We start from the raw sequence: 12,089 nt of genomic DNA, 5'->3' as shown, positions 1-12,089 counted from the left end.
TGCCTGGAATCCTTCTCCAGCCCAGAGTTCAGCTGCGGCCGGCACAGTGTAAGCAGGACTGCTCTGGAGCCCCAGCTCCGTCACCTCCGTGGTTTCTGGACTCCTGTTGCTACCTCCTCAAGGCTTACACTCACCTCTGACTCCAGCTCTGGTCTGGTCCCCACCCTCTCGTCTTTATCTGCCCCTCATCAGTCCTGAGGCAAACCCAGCATCCTCACCACTTTCGACAGCACCTTCACTTATACCAGGTGTGTAGTAGGTTTGGGGGGACCTTTCTGCAGCTGTGAAGTTCACGGGGAGGGGTCATGTGATAGGACACGTGGCTGGTGGCTCCACCCCCCCCCTTTCTCCAACCAGGTCCCAGCCCACCTCTCTCCCTTTTCTTCTCCCCTCTCCACTGGGAGCAAAATAGCTGTTCGAGTCTTAGAAAAAGTGTGTTTCATCCTTCTCTGGAACTTTGACATCAGCCGATATTCATGCCTGTGGAACTTGTCTACATGAAGTGATGGAATTTTTCCAGCAAAAGTGGTGTTTTCCTCTGAAAATAAACTTGCTCCCAGAAGCTAGGAGAATATATTTGCACATATTCTGTTAAATATAGAGACCTCCAAATCCGACTTTAGAATGGAAAGGTTAAATAGTAATTTCAAACTTCTGCCCCTAAAGAACTTTTGTTTTGCTCAGAACTCCTTATGTAATAGCAACTTGTTTACCCATATTTATCCCAAATCACCCACTAGTAATATTCTAGTGGTTATGGAAGGGTGATCTACGTGAGGCAATCTGGGGTGGACAAGAGGAGTCCCTGGGGACCTGGGAAGAGAGCATCCCCATGACCTGGGAAGCTGACCCATTTGCAAAGCCCATTCCTGAGATTTTGCCACCTGGCGAGAAACATTCTTGGGTGTGGCATTCCTGGTCCTGGCTCAGCTAACAGTTGTCACCAGGGCTTCTAAGCAATCCAGGCTGGCCGGGCCAGTCAGCGATCCAGGTCCAGGGCTGCCGTCATACACAGTGTGAGGGGATGGGTGTGTTGGGGTGAACTGCATAGAGGTTCACAGTTTAGAGCAGAGGCAGGTCAGAACGAAGCAGGGAAGCTCCGCTCCTGGGCACCAGGCAGAGTCCAGACCAAAGTCCAGTCCTGAGGGAAATGGAGCCAGTAGGCAAGGTAAGTGGTTAGAAGTGAGGAGGGTGAAAGGGGATAGGGGCCCAGTCTTTTAGACTAAGCCGATGTGAGGGGGTACCTTCGGGACCAAGGCTGGGGTTGGCCTGGAGGAGACGGACTCAGTGGGGGAGGAGTCCAGTAGTCTTTCCAGGCTCCCGGATTCAGGGTCTGGAAGAGGAACGGTTCCAGTTACTACGGCTGTTGCGGCAACAGTACCCTGCATCTTTGTGCTTGAAAGAAGACAGTGTTCAAGCTCACACACCTGTGACTCAGGCAGGGCTCAGCAGTGGTGGCTTATCCCTGCGTCACTCTGCAGAAGCAGGGATCACCTGAAGTGCCCCTCCCTCGGTGTCCGGTGGGGATGCTGGCTGGAAGCGGGACCTGGGCGGGGACTAGTGGCTGGAACACATGGCTTCTCCATGTGGCCTGGGCGTCCTCACCGCACCGTGGCTGGGTTCTGCGGGTTGGCATCTTGAGAGAGGTCCAAGCAGAAGCTCCATTGCTTCCGGCGACTTAGCCTCAAAAGTCATGCAGGGTCTCTTTGGCTGCAATCTATTTATTGAGGTTGTCACACAGTCCCAACCAGGCTCAAGGAATGGGGACATAGACCCCACTTCTTCATAGCGAGACAAAGCTCCGGGGGGAAGCTTGCGGGATGAAATATCAGAAATTCTGCTGTGGCCATTTTGGGAAAATGTAATCTGTCCTGGTCATAATATAAAATCAGGGCTGTGGCAGGTGGCACACTTTCTCTCCTAGTCTGATGTGCTCCCGTGACTAGAGCCCACCTCAGCCTGGGAGAGGGCTGTCCCTGGGGGTGGCAGGGGGTGGCGGAGTGAGAACGGGGTATCAGCACCCCATCCTGGTTCTGAAGGCAGGGAAAGGCGAGCAGAAGAAATGACACGAGAGAGGGGGTAGTTAACAAGAATGCCTCCTTCTGCTGCTCACAGCTACATTAACCACTTAGCATTCCGCTGGGAGCGGGCTTCTCGCAGGGCTTTTGTTTCTAAGCGAATCCCTCTCTCTGAGCGCACAGGCAGGCAGACGCATGCAGATGGTGCCAATACGCGATTGATAAGGTTCATCACAGCTCGAGATTAGCCATAAATTCCTAATGTGTTTAGGTAAGACACATCTCTACTTCACAGCAGACAAAGAGACGCAAACACAATGAGCCATGAGAGAGAAACAGAGCTGCTGCCCGAGTGAAATGAGCCTTTATATGTCACCCGCCTCACCTTGTGTTTTCGTAGCCGGACCTGCAGACTTCCAGCTCGCTGCCTGAGGTTTACTGATGGTTTCTTTCAGGGATCATTAAAAGTGATTTGTGGCCTGGCAAAGGCTTGTATTTTCCATGCTCAGGATTCGGTTTACAACGTGTAACCTGGGAAGGGATGTCTGGAGGGCTGCTCCTCCATCCAGGGCATCTTCTACTCTGGGGAGTCAAAGGGGGCTTCTGCAGCCCGTTGGCGACTGTGGATGCAGGGTTCGAGCGGCAGGAAGTGGATGCTGGGGACTTGGGGTGAGAGCGGCAAGAGCTCCTGGGGGGCACAGGGCTTTGAGCGGCCTACACTCGGGGCCCTGGAGAACGGAACTAATGGGAGCACTGACTCAGGTGACTGTTTGCATCTTTTCCTTTTTTCTCATTGCTTGTATAAGCTTGCTTCCCAGGGTCCCTCCTGGCCCCTTCTTTCTCCTCAGAAGACTACTATTTACAAGTGAACTGCACCTTTGGACTTTGCAGATGCAGGCGCTGAGTAAGTCACCGTGGGTGAACCTATGCACGGAAGCATCAAGGTGCTCGTTCTCAAGACATCACCCTTTCCTGGGGCCAGCCCTTCTTCCCGGGTGGACACAGTCAGCGTGCCCGCCTCACAGAGGAGGAATCCTCTAAGGGCAGGGCCCGAAAGCCCACCTGTCCAATGACTTCCTCTTTCTCCCGTCACCCCACAATTTTAATCAGCAAAAATGCTCTGCCCAGCACTCGCTTAATCCTGGGAGTGGCACTGGTCCTTACGTTTGTATGTCTGAGACTTTAGACTCGTTAAGAGGAACACATTTCATTGCCCTGTGGTTCAGACTCTGGTCAGGGTCTCAAAGAAACAGTCCAGGAACAAAAATCTAAAGTAGAGCCAAACTAGACTGATGTGATGGTCAGTTTTTGTTTTTTCTTTATTGACTTTTAGAGAGAGAGGAAGGGAAAGGAAGAAAGAGAGAAACATCGATGAAAGAGAACATCAATTGGCTGCCTCCTGCACGCCCCCCACTGGGAATTTGGCCCACAACCTGGGCGTGTGCCCTGACCGGGAATTGAACCGGACACCTCTTGGTGCGTGGGTCAGCGCTCAACCACTGAGCCACACCGGCCGGGCGATAGTGTTCTGTGTCAACATGGCTGAGCTATGGTGTTATCCCATCACACACAAACCGAGGTGGCCCTGTGGAGGTATTTTGCAGATGTGGCTAACATCTGCAGTCAGTTGACTTTAAGTAGAGGAACTTATCCTTAGCCTCCCCCAGTCAGTTGAAAGGGCGTAATTGTAAAACTGAGGTTTTCCTGTAGTCGAACGTCTGCCTCAAGATCCTAGCATCGGCTTCCGCCCCAGCATTTCTAGCTCGACACCCTTGCGGATTTTAGACTTGCCAGGCCCCACGTAAGCCAGTTCCTTGAAATATCTGTCTGGCTCCTACTATTTCTGTCTCTCTGGAAAACCCTGACTAATGCAAGTGGCATCTACTGAAAGACAGTAAACAAAATGGAGTCACTTCATAGTCCAGAGAAACATTTGCTGAATACCTACTTTGTTATTCTAGTCACTAGTCCCTACCACCCTCGTGCTCTACAGCGAACCCCCGTACACTTTCATTCATTTCTGCAGTACCTCTGTATATGTGTGTGTGTGTGCGTGTGCGTGTGCGTGCGTGTAAACCATAGCTCACTCTGGTGTCCATGAGGCTCTCCTCCTCTCTTCCCATCTCCCTCGCCCTCTATTGCTGGTCTCCCTTGGAGTCGACCAGGCCCTTCCAGCACAGAGCCACCCACCCTCAGCCTCTGCCTGCACCGGGTCACCCTCTCTGCCCAGGGCCGGAGGTGGAGAGAAGGAAAGGGGACGGGGTGGAGAAGCCAAGCATGTATCTTATCGGGCAAGAGCAAGGAAAAGAGGACATCTACACGCATGTCTTAGTCATTTTTCTTTGTTTAGTCTATTAAGATTTTCCAAACTACTTTTTAATTTATTTTATTTTTTTAAAATACCCATTTGCGCCCTGGCTGGTTTGGCTCAGCGGTTAGAGCGTCGGCCTGCGGTCCCGAGAGACCCGGGTTCGGTTCCCGCTAAGGGCACGTACCTCGGTTGCAGTTTGTCCCCGGCCCTGGTCGGTCGTGCGGGTGGCAGCCACTCGATGTGTCCCTTCACATCGATGTTTCTCTCTCTCTCTCCCTCCCACTGTACCTGAACAAAAAAAATGGGAAAATGTCCTCGGGTGAGGATAAAAAAAAAATACCCATTTGCTTTCAAAGGGAAAGCACATATGGTTTAACACTAAAAAAAAATTTATTTTCTGTATTGATTTTAGAGAGAGAGGAAGGGAGAGATAGAAACATCGATGAGAGAGAACATGGATTGGCGGCCTCCTGCATGCCCCCCACTGGGGATCAAGCCCACAACCTGGACATGTGCCCTGACTGGGAATCGAACCAGTGACCTCTTGGTGCATGGGTCTACACTCAACCACTGAGCCACACTGGCCAGGCCTACTTTTGAATTTAAATGATTAAAACTATCTTCACAAAAATCTGTAAGGCTATTTTATATTACCCTTATAGGGTCAATTAGGTAGGTAGAGACTAGAAAACCAAGAATTAGAGCAAGTAAACATTATAGCCAAGGTTCCACCTTAGGTCTCACTTTACTAACCATGAAGTTGAGGCTAGAACCTAAAACTTCTGCCTCCATGACATTATGTCAGCTCTTCACGAAGGAGAATTTCTCGGTTCACATTAACTAATCATTTAAAAAATATACATCAAAGACTAGGGACTCCAGATGGGCTGAATAAGACACAATCCCCACCTTCAGGGGCCACGGGAGGAGAGTGGGTGCTGTAGGGAGCTGCACCCCGCCCCGCCCCCGCCTGGGGTTCTCACCACCGGCAGGAGAAAGGTAGTCTGGGGAGCAGTCTCCGTGGGACATGGTTGGCAGCGCCTGCCCAGACCCGCTGGCTGTATGTATTAAGGAATCCCACATCCTAACTATCAGCTCCACATGGAAGGTCCGGCTGCAGTGGCAGGAGGTGACGGCGTTCCCACGGAAGCACGCACAGGTGACCTGTGGTCAGTGGCGTTGCTCTGTGGGTCTCGAGGGATGGGGAGCCACCCTGAGAAGGAAAAATGTCTATTTCTTCTACAGGAGAGTAACCTCAGGGTGGATGCAGGAGGAAGACCTGGAAAATCCCTAGAACAACATGGTCTCTCCCCACCCCGCACTGTTGCCTGTCCCATTTGTCCTCTGATTTGTCTCATAATCATTAAAAAGAGAATTGAAAGCAGAAAAGAGGATTTTCAAGAGAAATAAGGAGGAGGAGATAAAAAGAAAGATTACATAAGAAGATAAAATGGGTGGAAGAAGACTTTAAAAGACTCAATTAGATAACAGCAATTATAAAACTTTGAGACCGAATTTGAAAGATTAGCAATTAATAATAAATATAAAATGATTTAAAGTAAAAGATCATCATAGTATAAAACAAAATTACAATGAATGTTAAGGTAAAATTATAATTACTTACACTTTGTAAAGATTTATAATTAAAAATAGAAACAGTATTAAGTTTAAAACTGTAGTTAAAATAATATTTCAGAAATGATGAGCATACCAATAAAAAATGGACAAAGAACATGAATTTACATATGAAAAATCCAAATGCTAATATGTATGTGCAAAAATGTTCCACCTCACAAGTAGTAAAATGAATAGTAATTAAAAGTATGTGCTATGGCCCTGTCAGTGTGGTTCAGTGGATTGAGCACCGTCCCCTGTGGACTGTGAGGTCCTGGTTTGATTCCCTAGCAGGGCACATGCCGGCTTGCAGGCTCCATCGCCAGTAGGGGGCGTGTAAGAGGCAGCCGATCAATGTTTCTCACATCCATGTTTCTCTCTAAAAAAAAAAATCAATAAAAACATATTTTTTTAAAAAAACACTATGCACTATTGACTTTTCCTTATCTAGTAGGTAATGGTTTGAAGAATAATGGTATTCAGTATAGTCAAGGATACAGGAAACAACCATTTCACAGTCTATAGGTAGAACGATAAATTGTTTTGGTATACAGGGGTTGACAAGACACATGAGAAGTTTGCAAATACACATACTTTTTCTCTTAATTGTCGTAAAATACATATCACAAACTATATCATCACAACCACTTTTAAGTGTACAGTTCAATGGCCTTAATCAAATACATTCATATCACTGTGCAATCATCACCACTATTTATCTCCAGGACTGTTTCATCTTGCAAAACAAACTTATACCCATTAAACAACACCTCCCCATTTGCCCCTCTCCCCTGCCTGGTCCCCAGTCCTTGGTAACCACTATTCTACTTTCTGTCTCTATGGAGTTATTTGCCTACTCTATGTACCTCATATAAGTGGGATCATACAGTATTTGTCTTTTAAAACACACACTCTTTTGCCCAGTAATTTAATTGCTAGGACGTTATCCTAGGAAGATAGTCACAAATATACGCAATAAATTACCAACGAGAGTCTTCATCAAAGCATTGTTAATAGTGTTTTAAAATTAAGGGAAAAAAACCCTAACTGCCCAATAGTAGGAAATTTGATAAATAAATTAAGATTTATTATATGAAGGAATACTATACCATCATTTAAAATATTGTTATAAAGGAAAATGACATGGAAAAGAGAATCACACTATATTTAGAAAAATCCCCAGCAGGTTAAGGAACAGAATACTCTCGGTGACCCCATTAATTTTGGAGGAAAAAAATGTGTGAATATTCTTAATATCTTAGTAGTAGTTACTTATGGGTAGTGGGTATTTATAAGTGATTTTAATTTTCAATCTTTTGTTTATCTACATTTACTACAATGAACACATGTTATTTTTAATAAATGAAAGTTACTCAAGAATGATTAAGAGGAATAACAGCTTAAAAATAATAATCCTAAATTAAGAATTGAAAAATAGAACCAATCCAAGCAATTTGAATATCTAAAACATACAAACAAAATTGCTATCAATGGCTTGCAAATGTAATTAATGAGATATTTTAAATCAATCAGAATAAAATGAACACTACCAGAAAAACACAGAATCACCATTTATTGAGCCCTATCCAATGCCAGATGCTGTGTGTGTGAGGTGCTTTAAAGACATGAACTGAAGCAGAGTAATGAGGTAAAATTACTTTTATTTAAATGAAGCAATGGTTAATAAGAGGGAAAAGGAAGAAACATCTGACACAGAGAGATTGACTGGGATCCGATCCCGACTAATAATAACCAAGACACCGAGTACATATACATTTCATTTACATGCAGTACACCAATCCATGTGGACTACCCTTAAATCCTATTCACCAACCTGCTGTTTAGCAATCAGCTTGGGGAAAAAGTAAGAGTTCTGATTTGTAAGTGTTTGCCTTCTAGTGTGGTAAACCTTTTCCCGCCACAGTCAATTTCAAGCTACCCAGGTGATGTTACTGAAGGTAGAGTTGGATGTCACAGGACACGGTACAGCTCTTACAAGTCAGTGGGAGCTTGTTTCAGCACATCACTGCTTCAAATTCCTCAATTTGGGGCTGGCTTGGACATATCTGGCCCACTGTTCCTCTTTTTCCATGTTTGGGTTTTCTTGGCTTCATCGATTAGTGAGTATAATAGATTCAGAATAGTTTTGTTAATGATTAAGTATTCTGGACCTCAGCTTTCCTGGACAGAATTCACTCATCTCCTAAGATCTATCAAAACATTTCTTTCTCTTTAAATTTATTTTTTTAAATGAAGTATTACTTTTGTCTTACATGCAGTCAAGTGCACAAATCTTAAGCATCCATCTCAGTGAATTTTTTGCAAATATATACAGCCATGTAAAACCACACCATAAAACAGTTCCAACATACCAGAAGACTCCACTGTGCCCTCTCTCAGTGAAGCCCACTTACTTCGATACCTACCACCATAGATCGGGGTTGCCTGTGCTTGAACACCAAGTAAATGGCCTCGCGCGGTATGTACTCTTCTGTCTGGCTTCTTTTGCTCAAGATCACGTCTATGCCATTCAGCCGTGTTGCCGAATACAGTTTATTTTTTTTACTTTGTAGTATAGCATTCCATTGTGTGAATATACCACAATTTATTAATCCATTCTAAAGACGATGGAAATGTGGGGCACTTGTGAATGAAGCTGCAATGAATATTCCTGTCTGTGTCTTCTCGTAGACATACGTATTCATCTCTGTTGGGTATAGTCACAGGAGTGGAATTGCTGGGTCATTAGCTAGTGCATGATTAGCCCATAAATTGAGGAAGCCTCTGCTATTCCCTTGGGGAGGGCACACTGATTCATGCCGGGCCGGAGGCTCCTTTGTGCTGGGTGTCTGCATTGTCATCTCACAGCCGTGCCCTGTCCCTTCCCACCTTTGCTTAATAATCACATTTGCCACGGTTCTAGCAGCCACCGCGAAATCTCATATTGGGCGTCGGAGCCCCGGCATGGAGGGCTCATGAAAGCAGTTTCTTGTGAGAGAGAACATGAGGTGATGGCAGAGAAGTAGACAGAATCGCTAGAGATCTGGAACTTCCCCGGGCTCTGATGGAATGCATCTGTGTGTCTTGGGGAACTCACACAGCCTCTCTGTGTCAGCTCCTCCGTCTGTGACATAAAGAGAAAGATTAGTCCTGTGATTCGTAAGGAAAGCATTGCGTTGTTTAGACTCTTGTTCCAGGCTGAGGGTTGGGATACACTGTGCTTTGGAACACGTGAATAAAACAGTTTCACTGGAGCTGAGATGCCCACAGTGTGTCCTTCTTAGGTGCCTCTCTGTGCTGGGGCAAACGTGAAACCAAACAGGGCAACATACGTGGGTGAAAACGGTTGTGCAGAATGTACCTTGGGAACATTTCTCTGCTATTAGCATCAACACACAGGCATTTCTCTGCTTGTCCAACATCACAGAAGTGCTCCTGTAACCTTGATGCATTGCAAGCATTTGTTATTTGGAAGTAAAGAGGCTAACAGCCTGTGTTTCAGACATCGCTCAAGATCCATGACAGGTGGGTATTGTTAAAGGTTTAGGAAAATGTCCCTGTGCTCTCAAGTAAAAATGGTTTGAAAATTCATCAAGGCCAGAGGAGCCATTCAGGAGAGATGACAGATAGAATGTGCCGGTATAAGGATCGGTGATGAGAAATGAGCCTTTTCTGATTTGGGCTCTGGTTGTCAGAGGTGATCACTCCAAATCCAACATGAAGGAAATCGAAGGTTCCTAGGACCCTTGTCGAGCTTCTGGAAGAGTGAGACAGGAACTAGGTCAAGCTGGCCTCCCGCTTTCTGAACAGACCTTTTCCCACTCACCGCATCCCTTCCTCCCTGCCCTGAGACCAACACTCAGTATTTCAGCCACTATGTTCTGATGAGCGTAGGATGAGGAGAAAAGAAATGAGGTGTCAGGGGAAAAAAAGAGACATAAAATGAAAAAAATATTACAGAAGAATGTCCAGGAAATGGCAGACAATGGCCTTTTAGAAATCTGCTCTACGTTTGTGGAGACTTTAGAATAATCTTAATGCCAGAGGACCAGGAAATCTGGGGCATTGCCAAGTTATAACTCGTGTAAAATTTATTTCAGTTGCATGGTGTTAAGTGATATCTGTGAAGCAGAATGGTCACCAGAGCCCATCCTACGACATGATGTGGCACAGCATATACAATTTATTGTGAGCAAGAAATCAGTAGCAAAGGGTACTATTAAGTGGAAATAAAAGCTAGACGATTTTATGATTTTGCTAAATCCATGGGTAGAGCAATGATTAGTTTTACGTGAACAGTGATGGGATGCTAAAGAGAGACCATATGACTTGTGTGCTATTACTGTGGTTACTTTCAAAGACACAGAGAGACATTGTTATATAGTATCTATGAAGGTCACATATTCATCGCTGACTTGCTTCACGCCATTTGAGGTTTTTAATATCTTCAAGTATGCTGCCCCAAATTCTTGCACTCAAAATATGTTAAATAAATACATTTGTACATGTACACACACGCACACACATACATGCACACATACACACACAACTACAGTTTCATTGTTTTTCATATGATTCTTAATTGATGGGGAAAGCTTTAATAAGGCTGATGTCCTGTTACAACTTGTCAAATAAGTCTTAGTTCTTATTTTCAGAATGTCTTTAATTTTTTTTATCCTCACCCGAGGACATTTTTGCACCCATCCTCAGATAGAGTGGGAGGGAGAGAAGGAAGAAGAGAGAGAGAGAGAGAAACATCGATGTGAGACAGACATCGAGTGGTTGCCACACACATGACCCCAACCCGGGCCGGGGACAAACTGCAACCGAGGTACGTGCCCTTAGCGGGAACCAAACCCCGGACTCTTTGGTCTGAGGGCCGGTGCTCTAACCACAGAGCCAAACCGGCCAGGGCCAGAATGTCATTATATTGGTTGTGTGCTCTACATAAGAAGCACTTTTCAGTGGTTTTAATTGGTTTGCTATAACTATGGCAACTATATGTCCCAGATTTTCTAGGATGATCCTGATTTCAAGGACTGATGTAATTGTCTCTATAAGTACATAAATAATAGTCAGAGCATGTGCTCCAATTTTTAGCTCATGTAACATGATCATTATACCTATATTCTATTTCAACACAGCTCATAAAATCTGAGTACTCTACTGTGCAGCTTAAACGCTACTGAGAAGAGCTGGGGAGTGAGCTGTGATGGACAGCACATTGATCAGCTTTTCTAGCTGGGGACCAGAAACAGGCTCTCCTCCTGACCCCTCATCATGCCAGGTCATGTTCTTTCTGTGTTTACCCCTCGTCCTCTACATCTTTTCCTCCACTTCCAACTGGTGTATCAGGGACAGTCAAGCGATGTGTGAAGAAAAGTGGTAGAGGGGGAATCACCAGATTTTGCCTTCTGCAATCTTTGTTTAAAGTTGGGATTGAACAACCAGAGGATGTAGCGAAACCTTCTTCCTACTTCGAGATGTTTGGAATCGTTCGTTAGAGTGATTTAGAGATCTAGATGGATTCGGAGATCTGGGTAGGGGCAGGTGATGGGAGATTATTAAAATTTTATTTTGTATTTATTTATTTTTTCCTTTATTGATTTTAGAAAGAGAGGATGTGAAAGGAAGAGATAGAAACATTGATGAGAGAGAACATCTGTTGGCCACCTCCTGAGTGCCCCCCACTGGGGATTGGGCCCATAACCTGGGTACGTTCCCTGACTGGGAATTGAACCCACAACCTCTTGGTGCATGGATTGACATTCAACCCCTGAGCCACACCGGCGGGGCAATGATTGGAATTTTAATAGCAAGAGCATTTGTTTGTTGGCAGCATTGATTCCAATGGCTTAACGTTGTCGGAAAGTAAGAAATCGCTCAGGGTGAAGGAGTTTGATGATAATATTGCTTGATAGCCAAGCTAAGATTTGAGAAGGATCGAATTCCTGCTCAGTAATTTCTGTATCAAAGTAGGCAGTTGATATTCATTCTTTTTATTTTTTATTTTTTATTTTTTTATTTAGAGTGCTGGTTTCTTGGCTGGAGCGTGAAGAAAATATTATGTTGTATCATTGTTGTAGGTATTTGGGTAGGCCTCCTGTGATTAGGAAACTTCTTTGGTAAGGTTACCTGTGCCCCAG

The sequence above is a fragment of the Molossus molossus genome, unplaced genomic scaffold (assembly GCF_014108415.1).
Source record: "Molossus molossus isolate mMolMol1 unplaced genomic scaffold, mMolMol1.p scaffold_m16_p_7, whole genome shotgun sequence".
NCBI lineage: Eukaryota > Metazoa > Chordata > Mammalia > Chiroptera > Molossidae > Molossus > Molossus molossus.
This window is presented reverse-complemented; position numbering follows the sequence as displayed.